Here is a 20261-nt window from a genome sequence, read left to right on the forward strand (position 1 = left end):
GGTGAGATTCTCTACTCAGTGGAATCCTCTGTCTGTCCCAGCTCTGTTCCGATGGTTGTTTCTGAGTGATTGACATCACTGCCACTGGAGGAGAGGAGACTTTGTTGTGTCTGCTTTTCTAGGGGACAGTATCCTAGTACTTCATGTCTATTTTTAATAGAAAACATCTTCCTATAAAATTCAAAAGATCTCTCTGAGCCAAAACAACAACAACAGTAGAATGATACGGCCAAAAGAGATCTGAGGGGAAGTGTCCCTCGGGATTTCTAAGACTTGACCTAGGATGCTAACGCTAGAGTGATTTCTGTAAGAGGACTGTGGGAAGCTTGGAAGCCCTGCAAGCCCTGCACAATCTGTCTCCAACCTTTCTTTCCAAATTGATGACCCATTACTACTCCCTTGTATATAAACTCTCTTCCCATGAGACTGTGGGCCTTCTGGCTCTTCTCCTTACTCTGTGCTCTTTCATCTCTGTGCCATCCAGAGAACTCTCTTCTCTCTTCCTTCTGCCCCTTGAGGCATTTAATTCTTTCGAGGCTCAGCTGAAGAGCTGCTTTCTCCTAGAGGCTGCTCTCAGGTTGGCCAGCTGTTAGCGCTCGCTCCACCCACCCCATGAAATGCTTTTTGCGTGTGTTTTTGTCTTGACTCACTTTTGTACTTAGTATTCTCCCTTCCGCCTGGCCCCGCCTGGAGAATGGAAGGCCTTTGAGGGCAGGAGGTGTTTTGTTTTTGTCTTTGAGTCCTCAGTGTCTAGCATGATGCTTAGAACCCAATAGGCACATACGAAATCATAAATCCTTGTTGAATTAAATATTGGAATTTTGTGCTTTTTTTCCCCTGCAACAGAAAGCTGGGGACTCCCCCCCACTTTGGCTTTAGAGATCAATGATTTCCCTATTCCTCAGCCATTGGATTAGAAGTCACCAGCAGAGAAAAGGGGAGATTTTGGTAATTAAGCACTTAAGTAACAGGATCTTTTACATTACTGGGAGCTACTCATCTGAAATCTAGGGTCAGGCTTAATGAGCAACTCATTACTAGATATTGATGCCAATGAGAGAGTTGTCCATTTTGCCCGATATTTGATGAGAGGGTGGGATGTCTTTTGGGTGGCAGTGATGCATTCTCATAGCCCAGTAAAACACTGCCCACTTAACAGGTGTGCTCCGTATCCCACATTTATCTCCATCTCCAGCAGAAGCATTGTTTTAATATTGGGCTGGGAGGAAGCTGACACTTTGAATAATGGAGATGAAATCTTTCTCAATTCATGTCGTTGACATATACTTGTCAAATTGCTTTGCCTATGAATTGCAAAATAAAAATATAGAAAATGAGGAATTAATTCAATTAAACATTTTCCCACCCACATTTTACCTTTCCTCCCTGCTCTAGGGAATCATTTCTGCGATGTATATCACCCGAAGCCTTATTTTTACCATTATTTTTACACTTAATGAGTATCCCATACACATCAGAGGGAAAGTACAAAGGTTACATTGTCCATTAACGGCACCGCACAACACGGTATGCAAATATCTGTATGCAAATAGTCAGCCTCTGGAAGATGAATGTGTTATATTTTTAACCAGTTAACTATGACTGTGAAGTATTGTGTGAGATATTCAGTGGTTTCATTTTTATATCTTTCTTGTAAATAATGCATAAAGTATGTAGATGTTGTCAAAACATGATGAAGCTATTAGCTTTCGAGTTTCCATAGTTAAGAATGTGTTCAGCATGGAGCCAGTAATAACTCATTTCTACGTGCAGAACCCATTAGAAAATATTTCTTGCTCAAGTCAGTGTTATCATGTGACATAATGATTTTGCTTAAAACCAAGTTAAATGAAGAGTAAAATTAAACAATATTGCATGAATTGTGTTTGACTAATTTTGTGTCACATTATATTAGCCAAGCTTTCACAATGTGTGTTAATGACAAATAGTGTAAGCCCCGAACATACTTTATGTGTCTCGACAATCACCCTGAAGTCATTAGCTTTTTAAAGGTTCATTTTGTTTGCAGCTCTTATAGCCACTGGCTTTTTAGTGATTTCTTTTGTCCATAAAAGGAGACAGGATTAGTGAAGAAATTTTGCATAAGTCTTGAGGACTTAAGGCCGCTAACAAGGACATACTTTTTTTTTTGTATGTGTGTGTATATAGAAACAAATGCACATTGTTGCAGAACCTGAGAATTGCAAGGGGCTGAGTTCTGGTCCTAGAGGAGATTCTAGGTCCTCTATTCACAGGGATTTTGCAGGAAGATCCTGCCCTGCTCCTGTGGGGCCATGACCCTCTCAGGGAAAGATTGGTCAGGAATGACTGGGCTTCTCCCTTTGGGAGCTCCGAGCCGCTCCCTAGAACGATGCTGAGAGCAGTGCCGATAACATCTCTTTTTGTACCATTTGGGAGGTCTCTTGGTTTGGTCGTTTAGAAACCCCCCAGAAAGGAGAAAAGCTATATATGTGTGTATATATTGATATACTGAGATGGGAGTGTTTAGGCTCTGGATTGCCAGGATAAGGCTATATGGGGTATGTGGATTGTTGGGATAAGGTTGTATGGAGCAGGTGAGGGACACAAGTGACGTGAGACGAGCAGAAGGGAGCATGCTGAATGTTGACATTCGTTTCCTGGAAGCGCTGTTTGACCTTTATCTAGTGCAGTGATAACCTCAGTGTAGTTATCACTATGGTCTTTGCTGATCATATGAAGGGGTTCAAAGTGTTAGGAAACAGAACAATTCTTAACACCACACGTGGAGTAATAAAATGGATGAAGAGGGAGACTGACATGGTGGAGGTATTAAAGCCAGTTTCCAAAATGTTTGCGATATCACAGAGCTTTTGCCAACCCAAGCGATAGAGATCCTTCCCCTAGGCATGCTTTAATAGCAGAGTGATACAACTCTCTGCTTTACAATGCTGCATGTGTATGTATGTGTATACGTGTGTGTGTTAGGAGCATCTAAACATTTAATGATATGCTAGTGAGTTTGAGAGACATCGGCATGATTCATTAACACATCAATGGTGCAGCCACCATTTTCCATTGGAGAATCACCAAACTATTAGGGTGCATTAAAAATCATAATGTTTGGAAATTAGCAGTGCAAATGGAAAAAAAAATCCACCCTCCCCCAGCTCAAATAATTCAATTTCTGTAAAGAAGAGGATGCCACCAACAAGGGAGTCTTGTCTCCAAAGGAAGCAAGGGACCATTACTGGTGGCTTCAGGGGATGAATATCCTCCTACTATGGGTTATCCAGGTTCTAGTGAGAGTCAATCAATCAATTAGCAAGTATTTATTAAGTGTTTACTGTGTGACAGACATAGTGTTAAGTGCTGGTAAGTCACTTATCTCAGGTCATACAGACAGTATATCAATATGGGTCAGAGGCAGGATCTGAATCTAGATTGTCACAGCCCTGAGGCCAGCTCTCTATCCTTTGCACCAAAATGCTCCCCTTGGGCATATGTGCACATGCATTATCTCTCCTGATCAAGTGGAAGCCCCTTGAGGTGATGGACTGCCACACAGTATGTGCTTAACAAATATATGTTTATGGACTGGATGAATAGAGATCACATGAAGGGAATAATGAGAAATGTGGCTGGAAAAGTGGGCTAGCCCCAGACTGTGAAGGACCTTGCATAGCAGGCTAAGGAGATAAACTTCCAGGCTTCCTTATTTCCCTCAAAGGCATCATCATTTTTTTTTCAATCTCTCTCGGGTTCAGAACCTTGGTGTAATCCTGGTTTCCTCACTCTCCCTCACTCCACATACACAACCAGTCTCCAAATGTCATTTCTACCTTCTGCACACCTCTCTTATACATATCCCTTCTCTCCACTCATACAGACACCACCCCAGTTCATGTTCTCATCACCCTTATTGCAACAGCCTCCTAACTGGTCTATGTCTCCAGTCTTTCTCCACTACAATCCATCCTCCTCCCAGCTGCCAAAGTGATTTTCCTTAAACTTAGATCTGATTATGTCATCCCCTTACTCGATAAACTCCAGTGGCTTCCTATTGCTTCTAGAATAAAATGTAAACTCCTCTGTTTAGCTCCTTAAATCCTCCACAGCCTGACTCCAACCCAGCTTTCCAGTCTTGTTACACATATCTTCCCCTCCCATACTCTGCAGTCCAGCCAAACAGAGCTTTTCTCTGTTCCTCTCCCATGGAATTCTCTCTGCCACCTCTCCGCCTCTGCCATTCCACATGGCTGAAATGCACTCCCTCTTCATCAAGTCCTCGCTTTCTGTAGAGCCTTGACTCAGGCCCCCCTTTCTTAGGAAGCCCCCGGCTGCTAGTGCTCCCCTCTCAAACTAGCTTGGATTTACCTCCGTTGTACTTTAGAGTGTCAGCAGGAGTTACTTTATTCTTCGCAACCGTATCCTCCTTGTGAGCACGGTCAGTAGAGGTTTAATGAATTACTGCTTCATGTGGTAATAGGGAAGCACTGAAGGTTTCCAAGCAGGCACATGATCCAATCAGATTGGCGTTGTCATGGTCCAGGTGAGAGATAATGAACTAGGGTGGTAGCCACAGGGCGGGAAGGAGCCAAGTGACATCATAGAGCTGAAAGGGATAGCAGTTGGCACCCATGGAAGGTGAGGTGAAGAGACAGCAGATTCAAAGATGACTCAGGTTATGAAACAGTTAGGTGGTATAGTATATAGAATGCTGGGTTGCAATGAGGGAAACTTGAATTCAAATCTAGCCATATATATATGTGTGTGTATATATATATATATATATATTATATATTATATATAATATATATATATATAATATATATAATATATATATAATATATATATTATATATACATATATAATATATATATATGTCTACATATTTGTATGTGTATATATATATGTCTACATATTTGTATGTATATGTATATATATTTGTGTATATAAATTTAACTAGTTGTTTGACCCTGGGCAAGTCACTTGATCCCCGATATCTCAGTTTCCTCTACTATAAAATGGTGATAATAATAGCATCTACTCCCCCTGGTTGCTATAAGGATCAAATGAGATGATAATTATAAAATGCTCTTAGCATAGTGACTGGCACAAAGTAGGTGCTATATGAATACTTACTTCCTTCTCAACTGAATTACGATTCGTCTAAAGATTTGAGACAAAGCTTCGTTATCACTGCTGCTGATTTTTACCCTCCATAAGGCCCTCTTCTTGGATTTCTCCTTTGCCCTTGGTACCATAGCAGCTGCAGCTGAGACATAGTAGAATTTCCCAAATATATTTGTTGAAAATTTGGAGTGTTATCTTTGTTGGAATTCTTATTCAAATGAACATAGCTTTCACCTCAAAGGCCTCATGCAATATGGTTAGGCAACTCATAGAGTGAAAATATCACTGTATTGGCATCAGATGAGGAGGATTTTAATCCTGACATTAACACGTGTTACTTTTGCAATCTTTAGCAAGTCTTTGCTCACTGAGCCTTAATTTTCTAATCTGTGTAGTGAGAGGATTGAACCAGATGGATTGTAAGGTCCCTTCCAGCACTGAGTCACTGGTTCTGTGATGTACACAGGTACATATTATCCCATTTGTGAAGTGAGATTCAATGCTCCATTCAGCTGATGGGGGGAAGACTCTCTAGGCCTTAAGAAGGGAACTCCATAACTTCCTTCAGTCACTCACCTTCATCCCAGAGAACTGGGGTAGTACTATGGAACATTCTTCTCCTTACTGTCAGGGTCCTCTGACATGTTACTACCAAGGTCTTGTGTAAGCTGACATAGGCATGCCCCTGAGAAACTAGGGAACAGGTCAGAAGACATTCAGCTGTCCTTGACAGAGTCCCCATGGAGCATGCAGAGAGTGCACTGGGCCCAAGCTTTACACATTTCAATGGTCACTGCCATTAAGGCGCATGCCCTTTGGTTCTCTTGACATGGCATCAAAGACCTAAGGCAGCTTTCATCATACATAGCCCAGCACGCAGGACTTCCCCAGGGACCCACACAGGTGCAGAGGAACACAGAGACAAGGAAAGCCGCCCAGGTAAGCAGACTCCCCTGAGGCACTCTGCTACCACAGAGAGGTCTCACCTGGTTCACTACCTCTCTCTCTCTCCTTCCACAGCAAACACCTCAGCAAGCCGCAGAATAATGGGCCAGCCGAAAACCCTAGCCCAGAGGGTCTCTTTCTGCCTGATTTTATCTACTGCCTGCAGGCAGCCTCTGAGTGGGAGAGAGGCTGATGCAGTCCTCAGGGCTATTGCCTGCAGCTGCTGCTTGCTGGCCTCCCAGCTCAGCCATCCTGGCTTCTGGAAAGTGTGAGAGCAGTGAGGCCTTTTAAAATGGAACAAATTCTCCCCTCTCTGAGAGGACAGGAGAATTACTCCATTATTTCTTGAGGTCACCTCCTGGCCTATGGCTTTATGGAGCAAATGATTCTGAGTTACTTGTAGAAAAGGTCTCCTGTTGGGAAATGCATTGTCCTAGGTGCTGCAAACATATGGAGAATACACTTTTCTAGAGCCCTTTCAAGTTTTCCAAGCCTTTTGCCTATAAAGTCTCATGGAAGAGTCACAGTCTTGTGATATGAGTCCTAGAAGTACTAGGATCATCCCCATTTCACAGATGAGGAAAAGAGGCACTGAGTGGTTGAGTGACTTGGTCATGGTCCCAATATCAATCAGTCAAATACACAATAACAATTCATTACATACCTACACATGGCCCTGAGCCAGGTGTTGAGGCTATGAAGATAAAGATAAAGAAAGAGTCCTTGCCTCCAAGGATCTTCTATTCTCATGGCGGAAACAATAGGTGCATGGATAGGCATGTCCAAATTATCATGGAGGGGGATACCCTGCAGCTGGGAGTACCAGGAAGACCTTCCTGGGGAGGAAGATGGCTGAAGCTGGAAGGAAATTGGGGATTTGTGGAGGCAGAAGTGGGAGGGAGAATGTCCCAGCATGAAGACCAGAGATGGGGAGCAGGTGGACCGGGATACTTAGACTGCAGAATTTTTGAAGGGGAGTAATACAGAAATCACTGGAAAAGGAGGACAGAGCCAAGTTGTGAGGGCTTGAATACCAAACAGAGGACTCATTAGTGAGGGAAGAGGTGAGTCAGAGGTGGGATTTAAACCCAGGCCTTCCTAACTCCATATGCTGGATACTATGTACCCTATCACACTGCTTATGGTGGCATTCCTTTCCTCAGGGAGCAGACGATGAAGCACTATGGCATAGTGGATAGCAGTCAGGACTGGAAGTTGAGAAGATCTAGGTTCAAATCCTGGCTCAGGCATTTACTAGCTGTGTGACCCTAGAAAGTCACTTGTCTGTGTAAGCCTCAATTTCCTCATCTGTAAAATGGACATCAGTAACATCTACTTAATAGGGTTATTGTGAGGCTCAAATGAAATGATATACGTAGAGCACTTTGTAAACCTTAAAGGCCACTCGAAATGTTAGCTGTGATGGTGATGGAGATAAAACCTGCCTGCAGATGAATTTAATATAGATGAGGATAGAACTCAGGCCTAAAGGGGCCACTTCATGCGGAGCTCTCCCTGCTATACCTTTCAGATGAACCATTTATGGCCACTGTTGTTTGAGATTTTTCAATGGAAAGGCCAGGAAGGTTCAGCAGAGTCATTTTATTATTAATTTACCAGATGAGAAGACTGAGGCCCAGAGAGGGAAGAGGACTTGCCTAAAGACACACATGAAGGCAGCGTCAGAAGCTGAATTAGCACCCAGTCCCTGCCCAGGGCTCTTGCCTCCACAGCTTTCTTTGCCATAGTACTGCTGAGGTCTCTCAGTGTGATGTTTTGGAGAGACACTCCCAGCTCCAGAGTCAGAGGTCCCGGCTGCAACACGTGTTTCTGGTACTTCCTACCCAGGTGATCCTAGGCCAGACACTTAACTTCTCTAAGCTTGGTTCCTCGTCTCTAAAATCAGATTGGATCACTTGCATCAGTGTTTTTGGGAGGCATGTGTTCTGCAAACTTTAAAATGCTAGGGAAAAAATAAGACATTAGCGATCATTCAGGCTTCTAATGTGCCCTCCAGGAGAATTCTTTGGAACAGAGGAACCCAGCCCATATGTGACCCCTCTGAGTGGGAGCCGAGGGTCCAGGGCATAGATATCTACTCTTCTTCTATTGGGAAGGGTGAGGGAGAGGGAAAGGAGATCTGGGTCAGCCTGGACTCTGAGGGTCCAGTCCATCTATTAGAACACTAGAGTCACTGGAATAGCAAACTGCCAGAGTTTGAAAGTGAAAGCTGTCTTCCCTCCCTCCGTCCTTACTCTTCCTGCCAAGAGTCAGAGGGCTCTTCAATTTGGATTCAACAACTTGGGACCACCATGTTGAGTGGACAGGACTGGTGCCACTTAGTACAGTGCTTGGAGCGTTGTAAGTACTTAATAAATGCTTAAGACTGATGGCCTGCAGATAACCAGAGAAACTCTAGGATAGGATGTAATCCAACACTGAGTTGAATATGGAGAAAAGTTGGAATGCATGGTAAAAGAAATGATCATGTTAGGCAGTTAGGAAGAGAAGCCCTTGATGTCAGATGCTGTTTATGCTTTGAAATCTTAGCTGCAGTAGGCCTTAGTTACAGCAGAATGGTGCAGCAAGTACCCTTCTGCTAGCACTGTGGCTGGAGCAGGGGTCAGCACCACGGACAGAGGTAGAGGCATACAATGTGTCCAGTGGCACAGCCTGATATAGAAGCTGACTTCTTTTCTGTCTCTTTTGGAGACGTGGTCTCCTAGATGTAACATTCTTAGAAACCACTTTTTTCGGGTTCTTAAGTGAATTTTCAAGGTATATTTTACAGTTGGGCTTTACCTTCAGGTCCAAGAGCTTTTGAGTCCTCTCATCGTGTACTTTGTTTTCTTCTAACCAGCAGCCTTGCCTCCTGACGTAGAGATCATTCCCTGTGGACATAATTAGCACTTGATAAGTACTTTTTCATTTGTGCCATTTTTTTCCATGTATATGGTGGCAGTGGGACATTCCTAAACCTAATAAGATATCGGAGATCTTTTCCCTTGAGGTATGTTATTTCATGGAAAAATAAAACCCAAAGATAATTTACCTTGTATGGTGCATTTTCTTCGTTGATGACAAGGTCATGCATTCATCATTAAAAAAATGACTATTTGAATAATTAAATAAATAACTGTTCATCAAGTGCCTACTATGTGCAATGTGATGTTCAAGGTTTGGAGAAAGCTTAAAAAGCAGACATTGTCCTTTCCTTCAAGGAATTGACAATATTAGAGATGGAGAAGATGTGGGACTGAAGTTCTTCTATTGTTCAAGCCATAAAATATTTAATATATTTAATTTAATATGAAAGGATTTTGCCTTATTTTGTTAAAGTACAAAAGATTTCTAAAAAAAAAAAGAATATCAGGATTTTGAGATAAGATACATGATGTTCCAAAACCTACCCCTAAAGTTTTGGATTTATTTTACGTCGATCAAACATTGTATATCCACTACAAAGTGAACAAAATATTGTGTGACTAATAGCCAGAGTGCTATTGGACAACGTTTCTTAGACATGTTTCTCTCTGGTATCCAATGGACCTTCACTCAATTCTACAATTCCTCCCTAACTGAATGTCAATCCCATCTCCCACAGTGGCTGTTTAAACATCTTCTTTCTTCAGATCTCCTGTGCCATCCCCTCCTCTCCCTCTCAGCTAAGGACTTTGCCTCCTACTTCACTTATAAACTGTAATCATACTCCTTGAGCTCCCTGTTTTCCATTCATCTACATGGTCTAACCCTTTAATGTCATCCTGCATTCTATTCTGCTTTCCTCTGTTCTCTAATGAAGAGGTGGCCCTTTTACTTATCAAAACTATTTCCTCTACACATATTCTATGTCTTCCTCTCTCTAGTCTTCTTTGCCAGATCACCTCCAACATCATCCCCCCATTTCTGATCCTTAGTCTCTCTGTATCAATGGGTTCCTTCCATGCTTCACACTCGTCTCCTTATCTTGAAAAAAAAAACCTCCTCAATCCACACATACATATGCACACATTTATATTTACATGTCTTCCTTTTCTTAGCCAGCCTCCTTGAAAAAGCTATCTAATCTGATGCTTTCCAAAATTATAGATCTGACTATGTCACCGGTCGTTTGATTGACAAAGTCCATATGGCTTCCTGTTATCTACAGGATCAAATACAAACTCTTTAGTATTTAAACTCATCCCCAAGCTCCAGTCTGCCATTTCAGCTTTCTTACACATTACTCCGTTTCATGCTTGCTATTCAGCCTAACTGGTTTTCTTATTCTTCCTAATACATGACACTCCATGACCAGACTCAATGCCTTTGTAATGGCTGCACCCCATGCCTGGAATGCTTTGCCTCCTCACCCTTGACTCTGAGAATCCTTAGTTTCTTTCAAGACACAGTCAAGGGCTCCCTTCCTTCTAAAGCCTTTTTGATCTGCCTACCAACTAGTGGCCTTCCTTCTAAAATTACCTTGCATCTATTTTCTGTCTAGTTTGTGTGGACCTATATATGTACATGTTGAATTCCCTTGCTATCATGTAATCTCTGTCCAGGTAACAGACTATTCAACTTTTGTCTCTTTAACTCCACTGTCTGGTTCAGTTAATAGCTGGATCTAGCATCAGGAAGGGCTGAGCTTGAATCTTGCTTCGGCCACTCTGTGAATCTAGCAAAGTTCCTCAACCTTTCAGCTTCTTGTATGTAAAGTGGGGGGCCATAGTAGAACATACATCACAGGGGAATTAGGAAGATCAAATATGTAAAAGTGCTTTGTAAACCTTAAAGCACTATATGGATGTTAGTTGTTGTTATTATCATTGTTATGACAGACTATTTAAGTCAACTACGACAATACATGAAGAGAAGAGAAGGTTAAATAACACTTATCCAAACTTTCACAGACCTCATGGTTAATTAGAAGTTCTGGTAGTTGAGGGCATACTTGGGTCAATTTCTTTATTTCAAAAAGCTACCTCTTGCTTAGTTTGAGCTTGTGAAATGTAAATTTTTTGTGAGATGAGTTTGTTGGCCTGACTTGGAAGCAGAATTTTTTTTGTTGTTGGTTGGGCAATGGGGGTTAAGTGACTTGCCCAGGGTCACACAGCTAGTAAGTGTTATGTGTCTGAGGCCAGATTTGAACTCAGGTCCTCCTGAATCTAGGGCTGGCACTCTATCCACTGTACCACCTAGCTGCCTCAGAAATGTTTTCTTTAAGGATCTAAGGGTATATTCTGGTTCATAGTGAGCAATATGAATACCCATGTAGACTAGGTGACAAGTGAGAGAGTGTTCCAGATAACTGCTTATTATGTCATCATTGCATTCTGATCATATGTGAATGATGTACTTTAAGAACAATTCCCCTTGTAAGAGAACTGAAGGAAAGATAAAAGTGCATATATTAAATACCAACATTTCCTTTTAGGATCCTCGGTATTACTAAACTAATAAATGAAAGGAATGCTGAGGAAGTAGTCTACCTAGATTTTTGCAAAGGTATGATAAAGTAGCTCATACTAATCTGTGGAGAAGGAGATGAATCAGACAATCAGACAGTCATGTATTTTCACAAGTGGTTGGATGGCCAGACTCAAAATGGTTCAATGTCAGTGTGGCAGGAGGTCTCCAGTGGAGTACCCCAGGGATCTGTTCTTAGCTCTGTGTTGTGTGACATTTTCATCAATGAACTGGATAAAGGCACAGATGTTGTATGCTCATCAAACTTGCAAATGACCCAAGGCTGGGAGAGAGTGCTAGTACAGTGGATGACAAAGTAAGGGTGCTAAAGGATTTTGCCAGGCTGAAGCACTGGCCTGAATTTTATCAGATGATATCCAATAGGGCTAAATGTGGAGTCTTGCACTTCAGTATACAAATCCACTTTTTCAAGTCTAACATGAGAGAGGCATTGATAGATAGCAATTGCTCTGAAAAGTATCTTAGGGTCTTGGTGGCCTTTCAGTTCAATAAGCAGTGGGATGTGGTGGTCAAAGAAGTTCTTTTGCTGTTAGGTTATGTTAAGATTGGATTAGCTTTCAGGAAGAGGGAGGTGGGAGTTTCATTGTCATCTCACTTTGTCAGACCTCATCTGGAACACTGAGGGCTGTGAGAGGGAACCAAGATGGTGAAAATCCTTGAATCCATGTCATATTAGGATTGGCTGAAGGAATTAGGCACGTGTAGCCTGAAGAAAAGAAGATTTTGGGGGTAGTGACAAAAGAGTTTTTAGAGAAATTTAGATGATATGAGGGAAAAGACTAGCATGGAGGTATGGCTGAACTAACTGGAGGACGAAAGGAAGGTGTGGATGGGTTGGCATCTACACTGCTGGGATACCACTGCTATGATGTCACAGATGACCTGCAACACAGAAGGCCCCTTTGTAACAATGATGCCATCACTCTGGCAGGGCCCTCCTCTGCTGCTTCACTGGGGCTTGGTGGTGACCCACTGGCACTGTCTGAGCTTGTGCTTGTGGAGAAGAATGTCTGGCAGATGGCTCCTATTTGGAAGGATTTCCTCTAAATATGTACCCAGTGATGGTCAGTTCATTTGTCACCTGCGGCCCAGTCTGGCTGAGTTTTCAGGGGCTTTATCACTGGCACGTCTTGATGATGATGATGCCATTTTTTAGTCATGACAACGCTTCCAAATGTGCCCCTGTCCTCCTTACTTCTGCATTCTCTCCAGTTCTCCACGATTCCAACCACCTTTCTAATGGGGAAAGGAATTACCATGCACATGGTTATTCTCAAACCAGGCTCTATTGGGCTTTCACTGCCTGAAGTTTCAAGGGCATAGCTTAACCAGTTCTACATTCAATCTAGGCTATTCAGTGGGTCATTCTGAAATGTGTCCTACCCTTTGTCCCATGTACCTGATGATGGAAGGTAAAGGCTACCTACACCTTTCCCCTTCAGGGGCTCATAATGACCAACCTCCACAAAGCAGTTAGAGGAAGGTAAGGCCATCAGTTTGTCCCAAGAATTTATGGACAGAGGCACCCAGAACTTTAGTAACATAACATTGGAGATTTCTTGTTTTTGAGTTAGAAGTGGAATCATTTCAGTGCTGCCAAAAAATTGTTTGATTCCTGAAGATAATCTTGGTTCAAGATGAGTGATTCTGCTTTTTGGGCAGATGCTAAATCTAATGTAGTCACTGTATCAATATGTTTCTTTTCAGTGAGAAGAAATAGGTCTCACTTTGTCAAGGATGGATGTTGCATAGACCTGCCACTCCTATGTGAGGCACTGGGGAAATCGAGGGGTTCTTTTAATTCTGGTTTGTTCTTTAAGCATGAATAGACTGGCAAGTATAGAGTTAGTTGGATGTATTAAAAAGCTTCCCAATGATCTAGGACTCTCAAGACAGTCATGGAATGGGTTGCCTTGAAAGGTAGTGGGTTTTGTGTCTCTGGTGTTCTTTGAGCTGAGAATTACCACTTGTGGAGATCCAGAATCCCAGATTTCAAACTTGGAGGCATTTGGAAGCTCATACAGTCTAAGGGTCTCATTTTGCAGATGCAGGCCCTGAGGGCCAGCAAGGTAGATCACACAATGAATCAGCAGAGCTGTGGTTCAAACCCACTGTTTCAGATTCCTCGTCCTGTTCCCTTTCCTGTACACAGGACTCTTGTTAGCTCCTGTCAGACCAGGTGACCTCCAGGGACTTTTGGAATGACAGAATCACAGAGCTGAGAGCTTAAAGCAGCCTCAGTGACCATTTAGTCCAAGCTCTACTTTAGCATATACAGCAAATGGTTGCTCAGCTTGTCTGAAGCCCTTCAACAAGAGGGAACCACCGCCTCCCATAGTGGCTCAGTCAATTCTGGGACAGTTCCAAAATGGCTATGAGCTTTGTCCTGAGAGTAAACCTAAATTTTCCTGATACTAAACCTAAATAACTTCCACTATTATGCCCAGTTCTACCAAGTGGGGCCAAAAAGAGACTAATGTCTTTACTACATGACAGCCATTTTCTCCCCCACTCCCCTAAGGTCTTTTCTTGAGGGTAAATGTGAAGTTTATTCAGCAGACCCTTGTGCGCCATGGGCTCAAAGGTCTTCAACTGTTTTGGTTGCCCTCTTCTGGACACCATCCAGCTAACCAATTTCCTGTCTAAACCAAAGCACCCAGAACTGAACACACTATGACAGATGGGGTGTGACAAGGTCAGAGGACAATGAGACTCACCTCCCTCTTCCTGGAACAATTCCACTCTTAACATACCCCAACATCACAGGAACCTTTTTTTATGGCTTCCATAGCATACTGCTGACTTAGATTGAGCTTGTAGCACACTAAAATTTAGGACGACTGCTGTCTAGCCGCATCGTTCTTATCTTATACTTGTGAGATGGATTATTTTAAAATCGAAGTTCAAGACATTAGTCCTTATTAAATTGCATCCTATTAGATTCAGCCCAGTGTTCTATCTTATTGAAATAATTTCGTCTCCCCTTCTGTCATTCATAGCATTTATTGCTATCTCTCCCAGATAGGTATCATCCACAAATTTGAGGAGCATATCGTCCATGCTTGATCCAAGTCATTGACAAGAAGTATTAGATAGCACACAGCCAAGCATAGATCTCTGGGGCACCCTACTTGGAGCCTCCTGCCATGTTGACATTAAACCATTAGCTACTTACTCTTTGAGTAATGCCACCCAATTGATAATGAATTAATCTGTTTGTATCATTGTCTAATCCCTAGCTCTCCATCTTCTCCACAATAATAGTTTGAGATAATTAACCAAAAGCTTTGCTAAATTCCAGGTAAACTATCCAACAACATCCATTTCATCTATTCACTTATTAATCTTGTCAAATAAGGAAATGAGGATAGGCTGGCATGAGTGGTTATTGAGGAAACCATCATGGTTCTTTGGAATTTCCATTTCCCTTTAGAAATGTTTACTAATCACCTCCTTAATGATATGTTCTTGGATTGTCCCAGGAACCAAAGTCAAGTTTCCAGGACTATAGTTTGGACATTCTCATTCTCATTCTCTCTCTCTCTCTCTCTCTCTCTCTCTCTCTCCCCTCCCCTTCTCTCCCCCCCCCTCTCCTTCTCTCCTCTCTTCTCCTTTCCTACCCTTTCACCCTGTCTCTGTCTCTGTCTCTCTTTTGGAAAATCAAGATAACATTTGCCCTTCTCTAATCTTGGGGTAACTCTCCCATTTTCCCTGGTCTTTCATGTGTCACTGAAAGCGGCTCATCTAGCCCATCTTCCAAGACTTTCAACACCCAAAGGTGTAATTCATTTGGAGCAGGTGACCTGAATTGGTTAATGGCAGCTAGGCACTCTCTTCCTATATCTCCATATGTAGCTTAGTATCAATTTCCTGTCAGTTCTTTTTATTCTGTCATTTTCATTGTAAAGTTCATTCTCCTTTTCAGGGAAACAAAACAGCAGAGCAGAATTTTCTGCATTTTGTTGTCCTTGCTTTCCCTAGTTCTCTTCCTGTTTTTACTGGACTGTGCCAGAAATTCATCCTCTGTTACTAGCTTCATTCCATATTCTGCACATTACTTCTTAAAATCTCAGTTGGCTGGTGAGATCCCTGTGCATTCACAAGGTTTTCTTCAGAAGATTCCATGTTTTCCTCTTTGCTGGAATGTTTCCCCTTTGTGTCTTCAGAACATCATTCTTGAGCATCTCCCATCCATCCAGGGATAACTTCTGAAAGTCTATGACACAAACTAACAGCAGGAACATGGGAAACAGCAAAAGAATTATAAAGAGGGGGAAGTTAGGGTAAATATCCCAAAGTTTGGATACTACATCTGTGTTATCAAGGCAACTTCTCATCTTCCCAGTAGACTGAACATTCCCATTTCTAAATTCAGCAAGGATTTGTCTTACAATTATCCTCTCACTCTACTGTTCCCACAGGAAGTGTAGTAAGGAAATATGATGAGCCTCTCCTGTCCACTCAGCCTCTCCCCTTTCCTCCCTTTCACCTCTCTGTCTCTGTCTCTCTCTTTCTCATGAAAGAATGCAAAACTTCCTTTCACCTTAAGGAATGAACTTGTCCTTACCTTGTGGTTATAAGAAATTATTCTTCCTGAAACCTTCTGAGTAGATATAATGTTAGCTATTCTATTGTCCCACATCCCAGACATTTGGGATCTGGCTTGAGTACCTTACAGGACTTTATGAGCATTATCGGCAAGATGAGAGGTCCCTCACATTGAAATCTTAGGGGAATGGAGCCAAAATTTCCTTTGTAAGTTGGGCAGCAAAGGGAAAATAGTTGTCTTCATTCTGAGAAGAAACTTAGCAATGATAGTCCTCAGAGAGAATTGCGGGGCAGATGGTCAGTCACGCAGTGACCCTTCCTTGCAAAGTTGTGTGATGTGTTAGGGAGATCACTGACTCTTACACTCTTCAGAGCAGAAAGTGCATTAAGCCTTAATGGTTATGGGAAGCCTTTCCTGATAGTTGGCTAGCTAGATGTGGGGTGTCCTAAAAGTCTTAGAATGGTTTCAAGTGTAAGACTTTTGGAACAGTCTTGTCTGTCTTTCTGTCTGTCTCTCATCTAGTAAGCACTTACCAGGCACTATGCTAAGAGCTGGCAATACATATTCAAGAAAGCAACACAGTCCCTGCCCTTGAGTAGCTGACCTTTGAATGGAAGAAGACAGCTCATAAAGGGTCACTGGAAAGTGGGTTAGGGGACCTGCTCAGGGCATGCAAACCAGACATACAGGAAGTAGACTGGCAGTCTGGGCCCTGACTAGATAAATCTCACTTGTTAGAGTAGGGGATCTAAGGGTGGAGTCTAAGTGTACTGTGAGGGAGGGGAGAAGATAAGGATAATGATGAGAAAACTGGCAGCACCACGTGGCCAGGAATGGATCTTCCTCCTCCAATGATCGTGTATGTGCTTATCTGTTTACATGCCGCTGTTTCCTAGTAGAATGTAAGCTCTATAAGGGCAGGGACCGTCATCCACTTTTGCCTCTGCATCCCCATTTTCATCATCAACAGCTTACAGTCTTGAAGAGTAGCCTAGTTCATTGAGAGATTGAGACTCGAAGACAGTGTCTCTCTTCAGTACGCCACGCTGGTTCAAGATGCCCACGCATTCTCCCAGTCATCACGTGCGCACTTTTAGGGCCGCCTTTTGGGGTCGCTTAGATTTTGTTGCAAGCTATGCAGAAGGGGTCTGGCTGGATGTTTCCAGAGAGAAGCTGAGTTTTTCAGACACACCAAGTTTAAACTGCCATCCTGTGGCATGGTCTGAAATGCCTGGCTGTCTTCATTGCCTTCGCAGAAGCATCGACCTTTACTTTAAGTACTCTGCCCCACTATACCCCAGTGAGCTTGGAAGCAAGGTCACCCCAGTCATATGAGAGGAGGCTTCGTCTCTTCCCCACACCAGCCCCTACTTGTTGGAGTCATTGCCCCAGAAAGCGCTGAATTCTTCATACATCCTCTCCATCAACAATCAACAAGCATTTGTGGAATGCCTGCTGTGTGCTACGTCCTGGGCATGCAAAGGCAAAAGCGTGGTCCCTGCCCCCACGAGCTCCATTCTAATGAGACAGGCTTGGAAAGAATTAGGTACACGTAAAATACATACAGTGCAAATGGGATGTAAGCTCAGGAAGAAGGGGCAGCATTAGCAGTGAGAAGTGGGAAGAGGGGAGACTGGAAAAGGCCTCTTTCAGAAGGTAGACTTTGAGCTCATATCGGAAATACTATAACAACTGTTGCAGAAAAAAGAAAGAAATTCCAATTTCATATTATAAATTAATTTCTGCACTCTATGAAAGAAATTCCTTGTAGAGGCAGTGACTATTGCTGGAAAGAACTCTGGACCTGAGGTCAGGAAGACATAGGTTCAAATCCTGCCTCTGACACTCGTTATATATGGGAAACCTATTTCGTTCAGTTTTTTGCTACATAAAATGAAAATCCTGCTGGCTGTAGCACCTTCCTCACTGGCTCAGTGGAAATAATGGAAGCCAAACTCTGAAAATTTTAGAAGGCTATATAAATGTTTACTGCTATTAATATTATTATTATTATTAATCTCCTCCTGTCCCTGCCATTGAAATTGGGGCATTGGGGCATCCTCTTTATAATTGGGCTATAAGTATATGAGCCCTGGGGGTAGGAGGGGGAGAGTAATCCTGCTCTTTGTACCTGTTTATGATTTTCCATTTCAGACTAGTAACTTTGGGTCACAAGGTCACTCCTATGTCTTCTTCCACCACTGCCATTTCTCTGCCGCAAGCCCTGCAGCCATCCCTGTAATTGTCATCACATCAAAGCCACCATTGCTTCTGGAAAGGGTGGCAGCAGACTGTTCTAGTGTTTCACTTCCTATCCCTGGACTTTCCTACACCAACGCTACAACCCCCCATTCCACCATCAATTTCCTATTTGTGTTGTTTCTACCTATTCAAATATAAGTTCCCTGAGGGCAGGGGCCTTCTCGTTTTTTCCTTCATGCCTCAGTGCCTAGAATAGTGCTTGGGCCCTGGAAAGTGCTTAATAAATGCTCATTAATTAAACTTTAGGAAAGGAGTGAGGCTGCTTCTCAGCTGTCCTCTGCTGCCTTTAGGTCCCGCCAGCTCATCAGGAGGCCCGCAGCAGCAGATCCTCCTCTGGAAGGGCAGGACACAGTTAGAAGCTTTTTTTTTTTTTGTTCATTGGGTGCTTTCCCAATTTATTTATTTAGTTTTATTTTTAAAAATTAATTTATTTTGAATTATCAACAATCACTTCCATATGCTTTTGAGTTTTAAATTTTCCCTCCCCTCCCTCCCCACCTCCCTCCCCAAGATGGCATGCAATTTGATATAGGCTATACATATACGTTCCTATTAAACATATTTTCACCTTAGTCATGTTGTAAGTGAGAATTAGAACCAATAGGAGGAATCATCAGAAAGAGGAAACAAAATACAACAGAAGAAAATAAATAGCAAGTAGTATGCTTCGATCTGCATTCAGACTTTGTGGTTCTTTTTCTGGATATGGACAGTATTTTCCATCATGAGTCTTTTGGAAATATCTTAGATCCTTGCATTGCTGAGAAGGGTTAAGTCTATCTATCAATGTTAGTCATTGCACAATGTGGCTGTTACTGTGTACAACATTCTCCTGGTTCTGCTCACTTCACTCAGCATCAGTCCATACAAGTCTTTCCAGGTTTTTCTGAAGTCTGCCTGCTCATCATTTCTTAGAGCACAATAGTATTCCATTACATTCACATACCACAATTTGTTCAGCCATTCCCCAGTTGATGGGCATCCCCTCAATTTCCAATTCTTTGACACCACAGAAAGAGCTGCCATAAATATTTTTTTACATGTGGGTCTTTTCCCATTTGTATGATCTATCTGGGATATAGTCCTAGAAGTTCAGCTAGAAGCTTTGATGATGCATGGAGTAATTCAGCATGGACCTACTGGGAGGAAGCAGGGAGTGGGAGGGACAGCAACTCTTGGACCAAAGTGATTAAACACATAGCCTCTCCTGGCCTGAGGAAAGACTGAGCTTTGCCAGGCAGGAAGGCAGCTCCAACTAAAGACAATTATCCTAATGTGGCTGATTTGGGAGCAGGGCTTGTTTTGTTTTCAATTCGCCTCTGTTTCCTTTGGAAAACTTCCATATCGAAGCTGTCTTGTGAGCTCCCAATATCTTCTCCAGGTCAGTCTGGTCTGACTGAATCCCTGACAATCCCCAAGCCAGTAAGAGAGTTAGCTGTGGCTTAGCTGCAATTTTGCTTAAGGATTAGCCAGGTATAGTTGGGATTCTCTAATGATCATCTATGCTGACCTTGTGGTCTCCTCTGGCCCAGGCTGCCCCATGGAAATAAATGACATTCCAAAGCAAATGATCAGGAATTTACCTAGGACATGCTGCAGAGGACAGAGGAGGGCTGTATTGGGCTCTGGGGCCAATAGATGTCAGATGGTGCAAGTAGACAGAGTGCTGGGCCTGCAATCAGGAATATCTAAGTTCAAATATGGCCCCAGACACTGATTAGCTCTGTGACCTTGGGCAAATCACAACCTCTGTTCGCCTCAGTTTCCTCATCTGTAAAATGGAGAAAATAATAGTGCCTACCTCCCAGGGTTGTTGTGAGGACCGATGAGATAATATTTGTAAAGTGCTTAAGACAGTGCCTGGCACATAGTAGGTGCTGCATAAATGCCTGTTCCTTCCCTTTCTCTAGACAGTCAAGAC

Source organism: Phascolarctos cinereus, unplaced genomic scaffold (assembly GCF_003287225.1).
Source record: "Phascolarctos cinereus isolate Bilbo 61053 unplaced genomic scaffold, phaCin_HiC Scaffold_3;HRSCAF=262, whole genome shotgun sequence".
Classification (NCBI taxonomy): domain Eukaryota; kingdom Metazoa; phylum Chordata; class Mammalia; order Diprotodontia; family Phascolarctidae; genus Phascolarctos; species Phascolarctos cinereus.